Raw genomic sequence first — 18242 nt, 5'->3', positions numbered from 1 at the left:
TCACCTAGGAGGTAGGCTCTGAACTGCTCTCCTCACTATACCGGCGGTCTCCACCATGGGGTGGGTCTGGTCCCGGTGGCTGGGTCACCTAGGAGGTAGGCTCTGAACTGCTCTCCTCACTATACTGGTGGTCTCCACCATGGGGTGGGTCTGGTCCCAGTGGCTGGGTCACCTAGGAGGTAGGCTCTGAATTGCTCTCCTCACTATACTGGTGGTCTCCACCACGGGGTGGGGGTCTGGTCCCGGTGGCTGGGTCACCTAGGAGGTAGGCTCTGAACTGCTCTCCTCACTATACTGGTGGTCTCCACCACGGGGTGGGGGTCTGGTCCTGGTGACTGGGTCACCTAGGAGATAGGCTCTGAACTGCTCTACTCACTATACTGGCGGTCTCCACCATGGGGTGGTTCTGGTCCCGGTGGCTGGGTCACCTAGGAGGTAGGCTCTGAACTGCTCTCCTCACTATACTGGTGGTCTCCACCATGGGGTGGGTCTGGTCCCGGTGGCTGGGTCACCTAGGAGGTAGGCTCTGAACTGCTCTCCTCACTATACTGGTGGTCTCCACCACGGGGTGGGGGTTTGGTCCCGGTGGCTGGGTCACCTAGGAGGTAGGCTCTGATTTGCTCTCCTCACTATACTGGTGGGCTCCACCATGGGGTGGTTCTGGTCCCGGTGGCTGGGTCACCTAGGAGGTAGGCTCTGAACTGCTCTCCTCACTGTACTGGTGGTCTCCACCATGGGGTGGGTCTGGTCCCGGTGGCTGGGTCACCTAGGAGGTAGGCTCTGAACTGCTCTCATCACTATACTGATGGTCTCCACCATGGAGTGGGTCTGGTCCCGGTGGCTGGGTCACCTAGGAGGTAGGCTCTGAACTGCTCTCCTCACTATACTGGCGGGCTCCACCATGGGGTGGGGGTCTGGTTCCGGTGGCTGGGTCACCTAGGAGGTAGGCCCTGATCTGCTCTCCTCACTATACTGGTGGTCTCCACCATGGGGTGGGGGTCTGGTCCCGGTGGCTGGGTCACCTAGGAGGTAGGCTCTGATCTGCTCTCCTCACTATACTGCTGGTCTCCACCACAGGGTGGAGGTCTGGTCCCGGTGGCTGGGTCACCTAGGAGGTAGGCTCTGATCTGCTCTCCTCACTATACCGGTGGTCTCCACAACGGGGTGGGGGTCTGGTCCCGGTGGCTGGGTCACCTAGGAGGTAGGCTCTGAACTGCTCTCCTCACTATACTGGTGGTCTCCACCATGGGGTGGGGGTCTGGTCCCGGTGGCTGGGTCACCCAGGAGGTAGGCTCTGAACTGCTCTCCTCACTATACTGGCGGTGTCCACCATGGGGTGGGGATCTGGTCCCGGTGGCTGGGTCACCTAGGAGGTAGGCTCTGATCTGCTCTCCTCACTATACTGGTGGTCTCCACCACAGGGTGGGGGTCTGGTCCCGGTGGCTGGGTCACCTAGGAGGTAGGCTCTGATCTGCTCTCCTCACTATACTGGTGGTCTCCACCACGGGGTGGGGGTCTGGTCCCGGTGGCTGGGTCACCTAGGAGGTGGGCTCTGAACTGCTCTCCTCACTATACTGGCGGTCTCCACCACGAGGTGGGGGTCTGGTCCCGGTGGCTGGGTCACCTAGGAGGTAGGCTCTGAACTGCTCTCCTCACTGTACTGGTGGTCTCCACCATGGGGTGGGTCTGGTCCCGGTGGCTGGGTCACCTAGGAGGTAGGCTCTGAACTGCTCTCATCACTATACTGATGGTCTCCACCATGGAGTGGGTCTGGTCCCGGTGGCTGGGTCACCTAGGAGGTAGGCTCTGAACTGCTCTCCTCACTATACTGGCGGGCTCCACCATGGGGTGGGGGTCTGGTTCCGGTGGCTGGGTCACCTAGGAGGTAGGCCCTGATCTGCTCTCCTCACTATACTGGTGGTCTCCACCATGGGGTGGGGGTCTGGTCCCGGTGGCTGGGTCACCTAGGAGGTAGGCTCTGATCTGCTCTCCTCACTATACTGGTGGTCTCCACCACAGGGTGGGGGTCTGGTCCCGGTGGCTGGGTCACCTAGGAGGTAGGCTCTGATCTGCTCTCCTCACTATACCGGTGGTCTCCACAACGGGGTGGGGGTCTGGTCCCGGTGGCTGGGTCACCTAGGAGGTAGGCTCTGAACTGCTCTCCTCACTATACTGGTGGTCTCCACCATGGGGTGGGGGTCTGGTCCCGGTGGCTGGGTCACCCAGGAGGTAGGCTCTGAACTGCTCTCCTCACTATACTGGCGGTGTCCACCATGGGGTGGGGATCTGGTCCCGGTGGCTGGGTCACCTAGGAGGTAGGCTCTGATCTGCTCTCCTCACTATACTGGTGGTCTCCACCACAGGGTGGGGGTCTGGTCCCGGTGGCTGGGTCACCTAGGAGGTAGGCTCTGATCTGCTCTCCTCACTATACTGGTGGTCTCCACCACGGGGTGGGGGTCTGGTCCCGGTGGCTGGGTCACCTAGGAGGTAGGCTCTGAACTGCTCTCCTCACTATACTGGCGGTCTCCACCACGAGGTGGGGGTCTGGTCCCGGTGGCTGGGTCACCTAGGAGGTAGGCTCTGAACTGCTCTCCTCACTGTACTGGTGGTCTCCACCATGGGGTGGGTCTGGTCCCGGTGGCTGGGTCACCTAGGAGGTAGGCTCTGAACTGCTCTCATCACTATACTGATGGTCTCCACCATGGAGTGGGTCTGGTCCCGGTGGCTGGGTCACCTAGGAGGTAGGCTCTGAACTGCTCTCCTCACTATACTGGCGGGCTCCACCATGGGGTGGGGGTCTGGTTCCGGTGGCTGGGTCACCTAGGAGGTAGGCTCTGATCTGCTCTCCTCACTATACTGGTGGTCTCCACCATGGGGTGGGGGTCTGGTCCCGGTGGCTGGGTCACCTAGGAGGTAGGCTCTGAACTGCTCTCCTCACTATACTGGCGGTCTCCACCATGGAGTGGGTCTGGTCCCGGTGGCTGGGTCACCTAGGAGGTAGGCTCTGAACTGCTCTCCTCACTATACTGGCGGTCTCCACCATGGGGTGGGGGTCTGGTCCCGGTGGCTGGGTCACCTAGGAGGTAGGCTCTGATCTGCTCTCCTCACTATACTGGTGGTCTCCACCACAGGGTGGGGGTCTGGTCCCGGTGGCTGGGTCACCTAGGAGGTAGGCTCTGATCTGCTCTCCTCACTATACCGGTGGTCTCCACAACGGGGTGGGGGTCTGGTCCCGGTGGCTGGGTCACCTAGGAGGTAGGCTCTGAACTGCTCTCCTCACTATACTGGTGGTCTCCACCATGGGGTGGGGGTCTGGTCCCGGTGGCTGGGTCGCCCAGGAGGTAGGCTCTGAACTGCTCTCCTCACTATACTGGCGGTGTCCACCACGGGGTGGGGGTCTGGTCCCGGTGGCTGGGTCACCTAGGAGGTAGGCTCTGAACTGCTCTCCTCACTATACCGGTGGTCTCCACAACGGGGTGGGGGTCTGGTCCCGGTGGCTGGGTCACCTAGGACGTAGGCTCTGATCTGCTCTCCTCACTATACCGGTGGTCTCCACAACGGGGTGGGGGTCTGGTCCCGGTGGCTGGGTCACCTAGGAGGTAGGCTCTGAACTGCTCTCCTCACTATACTGGTGGTCTCCACCATGGGGTGGGGATCTGGTCCTGGTGGCTGGGTCACCTAGGAGGTAGGCTCTGATCTGCTCTCCTCACTATACTGGTGGTCTCCACCACAGGGTGGGGGTCTGGTCCCGGTGGCTGGGTCACCTAGGAGGTAGGCTCTGATCTGCTCTCCTCACTATACTGGTGGTCTCCACCACGGGGTGGGGGTCTGGTCCCGGTGGCTGGGTCACCTAGGAGGTAGGCTCTGAACTGCTCTCCTCACTATACCGGCGGTCTCCACCATGGGGTGGGGGTCTGGTCCCGGTGGCTGGGTCACCTAGGAGGTAGGCTCTGAACTGCTCTCCTCACTATACTGGTGGTCTCCACCATGGGGTGGGTCTGGTCCCAGTGGCTGGGTCACCTAGGAGGTAGGCTCTGAACTGCTCTCCACACTATACTGGTGGTCTCCACCACGGGGTGGGGGTCTGGTCCCGGTGGCTGGGTCACCTAGGAGGTAGGCTCTGAACTGCTCTCCTCGCTATACTGGCGGTCTCCACCACGGGGTGGGAGTCTGGTCAGGGTGGCTGGGTCACCTAGGAGGTAGGCTCTGAACTGCTCTCTTCACTATACTGGCGGTCTCCATCACAGGGTGGGGGTCTGGTCCCGGTGGCTGGGTCATCTAGGAGGTAGGCTCTGAACTGATCTCCTCACTATACTGGCGGTCTCCACCACGAGGTGGGGGTCTGGTCCCGGTGGCTGGGTCACCTAGGAGGTAGGCTCTGAACTGCTCTCCTCACTATACTGGAGAGTCATCACCCCTGGCAGTACCGCTCACCCGCTTTCTGGCTATCATGTCATCCTTCCCTTGCGCTTGTTTTTCCTAGTGATGTCTTGTCCCCACCTCACCTCCGGTGTGCGCATTACAGCCCTGTCCATCTACACCCCAATACCACCATGCACCCCTTTAAGTATCTTCAGACCAGGCATGCCAATGTTACAAATCTCTACTGGAATAGTGCAGCCTGATGAGCAGAGTTGGTGCGAACGGCTCGGCCCGAGCATGAGTTCAGGCCGCACATTGGCTCTTCGCAGAGCTTTGCCCAATCAGAGCGTAAAGCTGGTTGTTAAGGAGCGGGCCAGGAAGTCGGCCATGGCGCCCTTAAACTGACGAGTCCTCAGCTATCCAAGGGCTTCCCCGCTGACAGCTGAATACATTTGAATTTATTCTCTAGGGTGTCTGCTGTCAGAAAATATGTTTGGGGGGGTTTCATGCAGTTTTCAGGCCTAAAATGTTTTTTTTTTTTTTTTAAACATGTGTGCACCACACGTTTAAAAAAAAATAAAAACTGTTGGCACTATATGCATCCTGTATAATAATATAAAATAATAATGTGTGCAAAAAAAAAAAGAAGCAGCAAAAAACGTTTCTGGCAGTGAGGTCTGTGCACATAGCAACCTGTGTTCCAACATAGAAACCTGTGTGCACACATAGCAACCTGTGTACGCACATAGCAACCTGTGTGCGCACATAGCAGCCTGTGTGCGCACATAGCAGCCTGTGTGCGCACATAGCAAACTGTGTGCGCACATAGCAACCTGTGTGCGCACATAGCAACCTGTGTACGCACATAGCAGCCTGTGTGCGCACATAGCAAACTGTGTGCGCACATAGCAACCTGTTTGCGCACATAGCAACCTGTTTGCGCACATAGCAACCTGTGTGCGCACATAGCAACCTGTTTGCGCACATAGCAACCTGTCTGCGCACATAGCAACCTGTCTGCGCACATAGCAACCTGTCTGCGCACATAGTTACCTGTCTGCACACATAGTAACCTGTGTGCACACATAGTTACCTGTCTGCTCACGTAGCAACCCGTGTGCTCACACAGCAACCCGGGGGCTCACATAGAAACCTCTCTGCTCACATAGCAACCACTTTCCTATTGTGCGCGGACACAGACAGCAGCACCCCCTGTTACACTGTATGAAAGCTCAGTTATTTGAGACCTGTAAAGCACTGACAGTACACCAGCGCCCCCTGCCGGTCACCGCCCTGTCTGCAGCTTTCTATAGCGCTTTGGCGGGCGGCCATGTTTCCGGAGACCGGCGGACTTCAACAAAATGGCGTCCGATTTGTTTCTTATAGCTCTAGGAGACGGGTCTGCTGGAACTGGCAGCCGATGACGTGTTATTCCCGCGACTGGGGACACAGAGGGTGCAGGTGAGAGGAGAGGACAGGCTGGGGGTGAGATGGAAGGGACTTCAGTACACTGAGCAGGGGGAGGGGGATATGTCCTTGTTTTACTGTACAGGGGAAACCTTTATTGTTAGTATGGGCTATGACTGGTGTTATTATTATTATATCAGCTCCTTGCTGCATCCATGATGATATATATATATATAAAAAATTCTAGAACTGAATGTATTTGTATATCTGCTTCCTGCTATATATGATATTAGGGGGACGCGCCTCCTCTGTGCGCCCCTCTGAAGATAGTTTCACTTTGTTATTGGACTTCAGAACTAAGTTCTTCCTGCTGCCTCCCCCTCGTCCAATGAGAACGCTTCTATGTGAGGCTGTGGCGCTCTGATTGGACGGCGGGTGAGTTGGGTGAAAAAAGTTTTTTTCTTTGTTTCTGTTAAAAATAAAATTGTAAATAAGTGAGTTTTCTCCTTCAATGATGTGCACTGATAAGGCGGCACTGATGGGTACTTATGGGTGGCACTGATGGGCACTCAGGTGACACTGATGGGTATTTATGGGTGGCATGGATGGGTACTGAGAGGTTGCATTCGATCTGCCGCATAATGTTGCCAGTCATTGCCCATTTGTGGGCACTGATTGGCATATATTTGTCATATTTTTGTATATGTGGATGGCCATGGGGTACATACCTGGCCATGCACATGTTAGGGGCTTCCCTGGTGGTCCATTGTGGGCATCCAAGGGGGGGGCTGCTCTTATAAACAATCAGCACAGACACCCCCCCCCCGCTCCCCCCACAGCGGCTGTTATCTTGCAGGACATCATGTGACGCCCAGTCAGCATAACTGAGCCACCGCCTGGCCGTCATTCTGCTATAGGCCGGGCGGTAAGTGCAGTGCAGCCTCATCAGTGTCACCTATCAGTGACCATCAATGCAGCCTCATCAGTGCCTCTTCAGTGTCACCTATCAGTGCTGTCCTTTTTAGTGCCACCTATCAGTGCTTTTTAGTGCTGCCTATCATTGCCCACCAATGCAGCCTGTCAGTGCAGCCTCATCAGTGTCAACTATCAGTGCAGCCTCATCTGTGCCTCTTCTTCAGTGTCACCTATCAGTGCTGCCCCTTTTAATGCCAACTATCAGTGCCCATCAGTGTCACCTATCAGTGCCTTTTAGTGCTGCCTATCGGTGCCTTTTAATCCTGCCTATCAGTGCCCACCAATACAGCCTGTCAGTGCAACCTCATCAGTGTCACATATCAGTGCCGCCTCCTCAGTGCCTCTTCATCAGTGTCACCTATCAGTGCCCTTTAGTGCAGCTTCATCAATGTCACCTATTGGTGCTGCCAATCAGTGCCCATCAGTGTAACCTATGAGTAATACGCTATCATTGCAGCCTCATCAGTGCCTTTTAGTGCTGCCTATCGGTGCCCATCAATGCAGCCTGTCAGTGCAGCCTCATCAGTGCCTCTTCATCAGTGTCACCTATCAGTGCTGCCCTTTTTAGTGCCCCCTATGAGTACTACCCTATTATGTCGCTTATCAATGCCCATCAGTGCAGCCTCATCAGCACACATCCATGATGGAGAAAACTTACCTATTTTCAACATTTTATAACAAACTATGAAAAAACATATATTTTTTTTTTCAAAATGTTCAGCTTTTTGTTTACCAAAAAAATATATAAAAACCCAGTGGTGAGTAAATACCACCAAAAGAAAGCTCTATTTGTGTGGGGAAAAAAAGATAAAAATGTCATATAGGTACAGTGTAACATGACCGCGCAATTGTCATTCAATGTGTGACATCGCTGAAAGCTGAAAATTGGCCTAGGCAGGAAGGGGATAAAAGTGCCTGGTAGGCAAGTGGTTAAAGTAGAACTGACAGCGGTAATAAATACCAAACCAAAAATGTGATCTATTGCAGTTTGCCAAATATTAGATGTGGCGGCTGCATTTGTTTTCCTTTCCAGCAGAGCTGGGGTTTACTCCTGAGCCAGGGATCGGCAAGCTGGGGTTTACTACTGAACGGAGGATCGGCAGAGCTGGGGATTACTCCTGAGCCGGGAATCGGCAGAGCTGGGGTTTACTACTGAGCGGAGGATCGGCAGAGCTGGGGATTACTACTGAGCAGGGGATCGGCAGAGCTGGGGATTACTACTGAGCAGGGGATCGGCAGAGCTGGGGATTACTACTGAGCAGGGGATCGGCAGAGCTGGGGATTACTACTGAGCAGGGGATCGGCAGAGCTGGGGTTTACTCCTGAGCCAGGGATCGGCAGAGCTGGGGTTTACTACTGAGCGGGGGATCGGCAGAGCTGGGGTTTACTCATGAACAGAGCATCGGCAGAGCTGGGGTTTACTACTGAGCGGGGAATCAGCAAAGCTGGGGATTACTACTGAGCAGGGGATCGGCAGAGCTGGGGTTTACTACTGAGCAGGGGATCGGCAGAGCTGGGGGTTACTACTGAGCAGGGGATCGGCAGAGCTGGGGTTTACTACTGAGCAGAGGATCGGCAGAGCTGGGGTTTACTACTGAGCGGGGAATCAGCAAAGCTGGGGATTACTACTGAGCAGGGGATCGGCAGAGCTGGGGATTACTACTGAGCAGGGGATCGGCAGAGCTGGGGTTTACTTTTGAGCAGGGGATCGGCAGAGCTGGGGGTTACTACTGAGCAGGGGATCGGCAGAGCTGGGGTTTACTACTGAGCAGAGGATCGGCAGAGCTGGGGTTTACTACTGAGCAGAGGATCGGCAGAGCTGGGGTTTACTACTGAGCAGGGGATCGGCAGAGCTGGGGTTTACTACTGAGCGGGGAATAGGCAGAGCTGGGGTTTACTACTGAGCGGGGGACTGGCAGAGCTGGGGTTTACTACTGAGCGGGGGACTGGCAGAGCTGGGGTTTACTACTGAGCGGGGATCGGCAGAGCTGGGGTTTACTACTGAGCAGGGGATCGGCAGAGCTGGGGGTTACTACTGAGCAGGGGATCGGCAGAGCTGGGGTTTACTACTGAGCGGGGAATAGGCAGAGCTGGGGTTTACTACTGAGCGGGGGACTGGCAGAGCTGGGGTTTACTACTGAGCGGGGGACTGGCAGAGCTGGGGTTTACTACTGAGCGGGGATCGGCAGAGCTGGGGTTTACTACTGAGCAGGGGATCGGCAGAGCTGGGGGTTACTACTGAGCAGGGGATCGGCAGAGCTGGGGTTTACTACTGAGCAGAGGATCGGCAGAGCTGGGGTTTACTACTGAGCGGGGAATCGGCAAAGCTGGGGATTACTACTGAGCAGGGGATCGGCAGAGCTGGGGATTACTACTGAGCAGGGGATCGGCAGAGCTGGGGTTTACTACTGAGCAGGGGATCGGCAGAGCTGGGGGTTACTACTGAGCAGGGGATCGGCAGAGCTGGGGTTTACTACTGAGCAGAGGATCGGCAGAGCTGGGGTTTACTACTGAGCAGAGGATCGGCAGAGCTGGGGTTTACTACTGAGCAGGGGATCGGCAGAGCTGGGGTTTACTACTGAGCGGGGAATAGGCAGAGCTGGGGTTTACTACTGAGCGGGGGACTGGCAGAGCTGGGGTTTACTACTGAGCGGGGGACTGGCAGAGCTGGGGTTTACTACTGAGCGGGGGACTGGCAGAGCTGGGGTTTACTACTGAGCGGGGGACTGGCAGAGCTGGGGTTTACTACTGAGCGGGGGACTGGCAGAGCTGGGGTTTACTACTGAGCGGGGGACTGGCAGAGCTGGGGTTTACTACTGAGCGGGGGACTGGCAGAGCTGGGGTTTACTACTGAGCGGGGGACTGGCAGAGCTGGGGTTTACTACTGAGCGGGGGACTGGCAGAGCTGGGGTTTACTACTGAGCGGGGGACTGGCAGAGCTGGGGTTTACTACTGAGCGGGGGACTGGCAGAGCTGGGGTTTACTACTGAGCGGGGGACTGGCAGAGCTGGGGTTTACTACTGAGCTGGGGACTGGCAGAGCTGAGGTTTACTATGGAGCAGGGGATCGGCAGAGTGGGTTTTAGTACTGAGTGGGGTATCACCAGAGCTGGGGGTCACTATTGAGCGGGGGTTCAGCAGAGCTAAAGGTTACTACTGAGCAGTGGATCAGCAGAGCTGGGGGTTACTACTGAGGGAGGGATCACCAGAGCTGGGGGTCACTATTAAGCAGGAGATTTGCAGAGCTGGAGGTTACTGCTGAGCGGAGGATCGCCAGAGCTGGGGGTTACTACTGAGCGGAGGATCGGCAGAGCTGGGGTTTACTACTGAGCAGGGGATAGCCAGAGCTGGGGGTTACTACTAAGAGGGGGATCGTCAGAGCTGGGGGATACTACTGAGCGGAGGATCGGCAGAGCTGGGGGTTACTACTGAGCGGGGGATCAGCAGAGTTGGGGGTCACTATTGAGCGGGGGTTCAGCAGAGCTAAAGCATACAACTGAGCAGGGGATCAGCAGAGCTGGGGTTTAGTACTACAGGGCAACTGATGACCTGGGGATCTGCTGAGTTGGGGTACTACTGAGCTGGTATTCTATTGGGCCCCTTTTAAAACAAATAGTAAATGAACACACACAGGGCATTTGCCAAGCTTCAAGAAAGCACAGAAGCATTAAAAACACATCAAAATATGGTAGGTGTGTTGAAGTCGAAGCAAATGTAAGCACGCCCTCAATCTGTAGGCTCGGCTTGCACCGTATGAGCATTGTACAAGCAGAGAGAGGGATATGAGCCGTTCCCTACCATAGGCCAGGTCCTACCTAGAGGGGATCTGCGGCAGTTTCCTATACTGAAAACTGCCACGATCCCTTTTATTGGGAGTGGACCCTGCATCATTGATTTAGAATTCATCCTGAAACAGAAACTGGCACGGAGAACGCCAGTTTCCTGCGCCACTATAATGTATGCCACCCCCCATAGAGTTTATGGTTGAGGCGCTTTAGTAGGACACAAATCTAACATTGCTCTCTGTTTTCATCCTCTTCTCAGGCAGACATGGCGGAGTATAAAATCCGGGGTTACCGAGATTCGGACTATGAGGTGGTGCGGGAGCTCTTCTCCCACGGTATGAGCGAATACGTCCCCAGCGTCTGCATCCACGTCCTCAAACAGCCTTGGGTCCTCTTCGTCCTCACCTGCATCTTCATCGTGCTGCTCTGCAGCTCCAAATCCTTCAGCTTACCCTTCATGGCCGTCATCTTGCTGCTGGCGTTGGGCCGTCAGCTCCTCGGCTACTGCTGGTCCATGTACATAGACCACTGCCTGCAGGAGGACCTGCAGGACATCCAGAAGACCTACATGGAAGGTGAGGGTTCCCACTTTTGGGTGGTGGACGCCGAGGACAGAGTCGTAGGGACAGTGGCTGTGAAGCCTTCGGAGGAGAACGGCGAGGAGTTAATCCTGAAGCGAATGTCGGTGAGGAAAGACTTCAGAGGGCTCGGGATCGCCAAAGCCTTATCGCGGGAGGTTATCGGCTTTGCCAGGCGGGGGGGCTACAAGGCCGTCGTCCTCAACACGCTGATGGTCCAGGTGGAGGCCAAGAAGATGTATGAGAGTGTGGGCTTCAAGAAGTACCTGGAATATGTCATGCCCACCGTATACGGGCAGCTGATTAACTTCACCATCTCCAAGTATCGCTATGACGTCTTCCCAGCCAGCTAGAGACCGAGGGATGACCAAGGACTGTTCTTACCTGTAACTCAGGGGACCGGCAACCACTTCGACCATAGTCCTAACAACCGGCAACCGATACGACCACAATCCCGGCAACAGCTACAACCACAGTCCTACCAACCGGCAACCGATACGACCACAATCCCGGCAACCACTACGACCACAGTCCTACCAACTGGCAACCGCTCCGACCACAGTCCTACCAACCGGCAACCGCTGCGACCACAGTCCTACCAACCGGCAACCGCTGCGACCACAGTCCTACCAACCGGCAACCGCTGCGACCACGGTCCTACCAACCGGCAACCGCTGCGACCACTGTCCTACCAACCGGCAACCGCTGCGACCACGCTCCTACCAACCGGCAACAGCTTGCGACCACGGTCCTACCAACCGGCAACAGCTGCGACCACGGTCCTACCAACCGGCAACAGCTGCGACCACGGTCCTACCAACCGGCAACAGCTGCGACCACGGTCCTACCAACCGGCAACAGCTGCGACCACGGTCCTACCAACCGGCAACAGCTGCGACCACGGTCCTACCAACCGGCAACAGCTGCGACCACGGTCCTACCAACTGGCAACACCTACGACCACACTTGCCAACCTCAAGCAGTTGGCCACCATGCCAGGGTCAGATTGTCCTTGCCTGCCAGATTATTAAGTAGGCCTGTCAAATTTTCAGAGTACCTAGTGCTGGCCGATTCCTTATCTCTATACCCATTCCAGGTCAACGAATCAGAAAGCATCTGAATGACAACCAGACAACTAGCATTTTCAAACCCAGGTCTGCAATGGTGGCTTCCATTGGTTTCTTATAACGGATTATCTTTCATTTGCCACAAGAAGTTCAAGTGGATTTTCAGCCTAAGCCTAACCAATCTTAAAGCTGAACTCCGGGACAATTCTTTTCTTAGCTGTTCTTTTTTTGTCTAGGGGTCTGGAGAGCAGAGATGTATTCACCTAATCCTCCCACCGCAAGACCGGTCCCTTCAGATCCTGCTCCCCCCATTGTCCAGCGGTGTACTGTTCCTGACATCACACCCATAAAGCAGCTCTGGACATGATGATGTCAGGAACAGTCCAGCGCTGGACGTGGGGGGAGCGCTGTTTTCCGGAGGATCGGGTGAGTATAGGTTCTTTTTGTTCACACCTAGACAAAAAAAAATACTTTGGTCAACAAAAGGTTGAACTCGCTGTAAGTTAAGTCCTGGAGGTGACAGGCACCTATCTCTATTACTTATGAGACAGGTTTATTGCACTTCCGAAGCATACACCCAGGCCGTGGAAGGAGAAAAGCACAGAGCAACTATGCCTCCTTTCTGCTACCCATTCACAGAAGCCTTTGTATTTTGTAAATTAGTTTACCTAATACAAAGGCTTCTGGGAATGGGCAGTAAGAGGGAGGGGCAGGCATAGCAGTTCCAGGGACTCTGCTCTTGAAGGAACTGAGACCTACAACAAGCAGCATGGAAACTCCAGAAGTTATCTCTAATATTCACATCTGACAGGTCTATTGTGCTCCAGAAAGATAGGTCTCATTGGTCTTCCCTCATGGTATGCCTGCAGATTATATTAAAGCTAAATTCCTGGAATTCAGATTTAAAGTCCAACTCCAGACAGATTGGGGAATACATGGAAGATTTTGTGTCTGGGCTTCACCTGTAATGTTTATATGAGATGGTCCTGATTGGGTTAGAGCAGGGGGTCTCAAACTGGCGGCCCTCCAGCTGTTGCGAAACTACAAGTCCCATCATGCCTCTGCCTTTGGGAGTCTTGCTCTAAACTGTCAGCCGTGCAATGCCTCATGGGTAGTTTTGCAACAGCTGGAGGGCCGCCAGTTTGAGACTCCTGGGTTAGATGTACAGTGGAAAGTTGGTTTACGAGTAACGCGGTTAACGAGCGTTTTGAAAGACGAACAACTATTTTATTTTTTATTTTTGCTAGTGTTGTCTCGCAAAACGAGCAGAATTCATGCCAATGGGGTGTGCAGTACCGCATTTGGCCTGAGGTGAGGGCCAATACTCAGAATCACTTGGAAATTCTCTGTTTTCGAGTTCAGCCGAGCTGTCCTTGAGTATTTCCGAGGCTCTCCGGTGCCCCACGCCTACATCTGGCCACATGCGGTATTACATGCAATAGAAGTCAATGTGGAACGAATTATCTTCTTTCCGTTGACTTCTATGGGGGAAACTCGCTTTGATATGCAAATGCTTTGGATTACAAGTATTCTCCTGGGACAGATTATGCTCGTAATCCAAGGTTCCACTGTAATATATAAGCAGGTAACCAGACTTCCTTTAAGCCCCAGCAGTATCGAAACCCAATATGTAGATCTCAACTTCTAGTCCTGAGGCTGGAGATCCAGTAACCCCCCCCCCCCCCCCAAATTGTGTGCCAGGTCAGTGAAGGAGGGTGTGACAGAACCCAGACTAGGGCCCCCCCCCCCCCCCCCAAATTGTGTGCCAGGTCAGTGAAGGAGGGTGTGCCAGAACCCAGACTAGGAGATGAAAGCTGACGGTCTGGGCTCTGGGTGCGTCCCATGAAATGTTGAAGTGAAAAGAATAGATGGCAAGCAGGGACGACGGGACCCGGACAGGAGGGAGATCCGGTACGGTTATTTGCTCTGAATTTGTTGTCACTATGACGTCTCTGTCCATAAATGGCTGTATATAGAAAGAATATCTTTTGCTTCCTTTTTTTTTTTAAGACTCTCTATTCTGTGATTAAAACTTTGAACATGGTGTGTCTGATATGTGTGCTTTGTTTGGAGGAAGAAGCTGCAAATTTTGTATCGATCCCTTACTGATCATCCCTCAAAGCAATTAATGAGTGTTAAGCCCCGTACACACGATCGGACTTTGTACAAACTTTCCCGTGGATTTCTGTACAAAAGGGCGTTGGCCGTGAACCTGTATTGCATACACACGATCTGACTTTTTCAGCCAACTTTCAATAAATCACATGGTTTTTCTGCTCTTTACCGCCACCTTTGGTCAACTTCTGTATTTTTGTCTGATCTTTTGCATTGGTTCTGAACATGCGTGTGTGTGTAAAGTCCGATTGGTTTTCTGTACACACGATCGGACTTTGCTCCATCAGACTTATGTTGTCGAAAAGTTCAGCCAACAAAAGTCAGATGAAAACCGAAAAAAAGTTTGTCCGATGGAGCGCACACACACGGTCGGATGTTGCCTTAAAACAGCAAATTTGCATGTTTGTTAAAAAGTCCAATCGTGTGTACGGGGCCTTAAGAACTGTCGCAGCGCTCTAGAGACAACCTCAATCTCTGAGGACCAATAGAAACGAGAAATTACTTTGCAACCTGGGAAATCATTCACTGCAGACAATCATATCTGTCAATATCGGTTACATGTGTCAGTACATTTAACACGTACTTTGAGATTTACCTGCACTGTGTGTTTTCAACACTTCTGTGAACCCCGAGTTCCATTATCCCTCCGTGTCCTGCTCCTTCTACATGCAATCCAGCTGTGCTTCTGTGCCTACAGTGACCCCCTGAGCTCCTGTATCTCCAATGACTCCTGTAACCCCTGTGCTGTGTCTCCAATGACTCCTGTGTCCCCAGTGACCCCTGAACACCTTTGTCTCCAATGACTCCTGTATCCTCAGTGACCCCTGTGCTCCAATGACTCCTGTATCCTCAGTGACCCTGTGCTCCAATGACTCCTGTATCCTCAGTGACCCCTGTGCTCCAATGACTCCTGTATCCTCAGTGACCCCTGTGCTCCAATGACTCCTGTATCCCCAGTGACCCCTGTGCTCCAATGACTCCTGTATCCCCAGTGACCCCTGTGCTCCAATGACTCCTGTATCCCCAGTGACCCCTGTGCTCCAATGACTCCTGTATCCCCAGTGACCCCTGTGCTCCAATGACTCCTGTATCCCCAGTGACCCCTGTGCTCCAATGACTCCTGTATCCTCAGTGACCCCTGTGCTCCAATGACTCCTGTATCCCCAGTGACCCCTGTGCTCCAATGACTCCTGTATCCCCAGTGACCCCTGTGCTCCAATGACTCCCGTATCCCCAGTGACCCCTGTGCTCCAATGACTCCCGTATCCTCAGTGACCCCTGTGCTCCTATGACTCCTGTATCCTCAGTGACCCCTGTTCTCCTATGACTCCTGTGTCCCCAGTGACCCCTGTTTTCCTGTGTCTCCAACGACTCCCGTGTCCCCAGTAACTCCTGAACACCTGTGTCTCCAATGACTCCTATGACCCCTGCGCTCCTGTGTCACCAATGACTCGTGTAACCCCTGTGCTCTTTTGACTCTTGTGACCCTGGTGCTCCTGTGTCTCCAATGACTCCTGTATCTCCAGTGGCCCATGCACTTTTGTGACCCCTGCGCGCCTGTGTCTCCAATGACTCCTGTATCCCTAGTAACCCATGAACACCTGTGTCTCCAATGACTCCTGTATCCCCTGTGACCCCTGTGTCTCCAATGACTCCTGTATCCCCAGTGACCCCCATGTCTCCAATGACTCCTGTGTCCCCAGGGACCCCTGTGCTCCTGTGTCTCCAATGACTCCTGTGTCCCCAGTAACCCCTGAGCACCAGTGTCTCCAATGACTCCTGTATCCCCTGTGCTCCTGTGTGTCCAATGACTCCTGTATCCCCAGTGGCCCCTGAACACCTGTGTCTCCAATGACCCCTGTATCCCCGATTCCCCAGTAACCCCTGAACACCTGTGTCTCCAATGATTCCTGTATCCCCAGTGACCTCTGCACACCTGTGTCCCCAATGACTCCTTTAATCTCTGTGCTGTGTTTCTGTGTCTCCAATAACTGCCGTATACCCGGAGACCCCAGCACACCGGTGGCTCCAATGACTCTTGTATCCCCAGTGACCCCTGCGCTCCTGTGTCACCAATGACTCCTGTAACCCCTGTGCTCTTATGGCTCCTGTGTCTCCAATGACTCCTGTATCTCCAGTGACCCATGCGCTTCTGTGACCCCTGTGCTCCTATGTCTCCAATGAATCCTGCGCGCCTGTGTCTCCAATGACTCCTGTATCCCCAGTGACCCCTGCACACCTGTGTCTCCAATGACTCCTGTATCCCCAGTGACCCCTGCACACCTGTGTCTCCAATGACTCCTGTATCCCCAGTGACCCTTGTTCTCCTGTGTCTCCAATGACTCCCGTGTCCCCAGTAAACCCTGAACACCTGTGTTTTCAATGACTCCTGTATCCCCACTGACTCCCGTGCTCCTTTGTCTCCAATTACTCCTGTATCCCCAATGACCCCTATGCTCCTGTGTCTCCAATGACTTCTGTGACCCCTGTCCTCCTATGTCTCCAATGAATCCTGTGACCCTGGTACTTCTGTGTCATATGACTCCTGTGACCCTGGAGCTTCTTTATCCCTTATGACTCCTGTATCCCCAATGAATCAAGTGACCCATGTGTCTCCAATGGCTCCTGTGACTCCTATGGCCATAGTGCTCCTGTGTCTCCAATATCACTGGTATCCCCAATTACTCCTGCGCTCCTGTGTCTCCAATGACTCCTACATCCCTAATGACCCCTGAACACCTGTGTCTCCAATGACTCCTGTGACCCTTGTGCTTCAGTGACCCCTGCACACCTGTGTCTCCAATGACTCCTGAATCCCCAGTGACCCCTGCACACCTGTGTCTCCAATGACCCCAGTATCTCCAGTGACCCCTACACTCCTATGTCACCAATGACTCCTGTGACCCTGGTTCTTCTGCATCTCCATTGACTCCTGTGTCCCCATTGACCCCTAAACTGAATACCCGTGTTTCCAATGACTTCTGAATCTCCAGTGACCCCTGCGCACCTGTGTCTCCAATGACCCCTGAATCCCCAGTGACCCCTGCACACCTGTGTCTCCAATGACCCCAGCATCTCCAGTGACCCCTACACTCCTATGTCATCAATGACTCCTGTGACCCTGGTGCTTCTGCATCTCCAATGACTCCTGTGTCCCCACTGACCCCTAAACTGAATACCTGTGTTTCCAATGACTTCTGAATCTCCAGTGACCCCTGCACACCTGTGTCTCCAATGACCTCTGTATCCCCAGTGACCCCCTGCACGCCTGCGATTTCTGGACTGTGTCTCTCAGCAGATACAAACCCCATCTGTGACAATATCAACAGAAGTGATTGCTTCAAGTAGAGAGCAATAACAGCCTAAAAGAAAAGATGTGATTGTTAAAGAAAAAGTCAATCTGTAGAGGACATTTTCTAACTTAAAGATGTTAAAAGTAAATAATCTAGTTTGGATAAATAAAAACACTTCTGCTGCAATACTCTCCAGCAATATGGAGCTGTCCCCCATCATACTTCTTTTCCACCACTAGATGTCCTCAGTCTTCATGGTTGATGAACAGCCAGCATCTTTCAACCCACCTACTCTTTAGCCCCAGCTGTCATGGACGCCATCACACAGCCTGAGCTCCGAGCACTACTGCATTGCATAACACTCAGTCTGGGCTATACTGGTAATTTTAATCTCTTGCTAATAAAAGATTGAAGTATTTGCAGACAGGCACCTGAATAGGACACAATTCACAGGGGATTTCTAGTAGCTCAATCTTCCTGCTAACAGTTCCAGTGATTTAAGTTGCAGCAAACGGTCACCAAACAAACAGAACAAAAATGATTCCCTATGAAGCAGGCTGATGGCGTCAGCACCACTCGCTTCATCATTTACACAGCGGGTGTGTGGGGCAGTGTGGTGACTGCACTCACAGTATGTCCTCAGTCTTCTTCTGTCATAAGT

The 18242-nt window shown here is 53.7% G+C and overlaps 1 pseudogene across 1 annotated transcript; it reads left to right on the top strand.

The window, feature by feature from the left end:
• Positions 1-5723: 5723 nt before the first annotated feature.
• Positions 5724-14216, top strand: LOC143975799 (putative N-acetyltransferase camello; annotated as a pseudogene). Its single transcript, XR_013272419.1, has 2 exons — positions 5724-5847; positions 10788-14216. The product of XR_013272419.1 is annotated as a putative N-acetyltransferase camello (transcript).
• The last annotated feature ends 4026 nt before the right edge of the window (positions 14217-18242 follow it).

The sequence above is a fragment of the Lithobates pipiens genome, unplaced genomic scaffold (genome assembly GCF_037356315.1).
Source record: "Lithobates pipiens isolate NorthernLeopardFrog02 unplaced genomic scaffold, aLitPip1_a1.2 Scaffold_13, whole genome shotgun sequence".
Lineage (NCBI taxonomy): Eukaryota > Metazoa > Chordata > Amphibia > Anura > Ranidae > Lithobates > Lithobates pipiens.
This window is presented reverse-complemented; position numbering and strand designations above follow the sequence as displayed.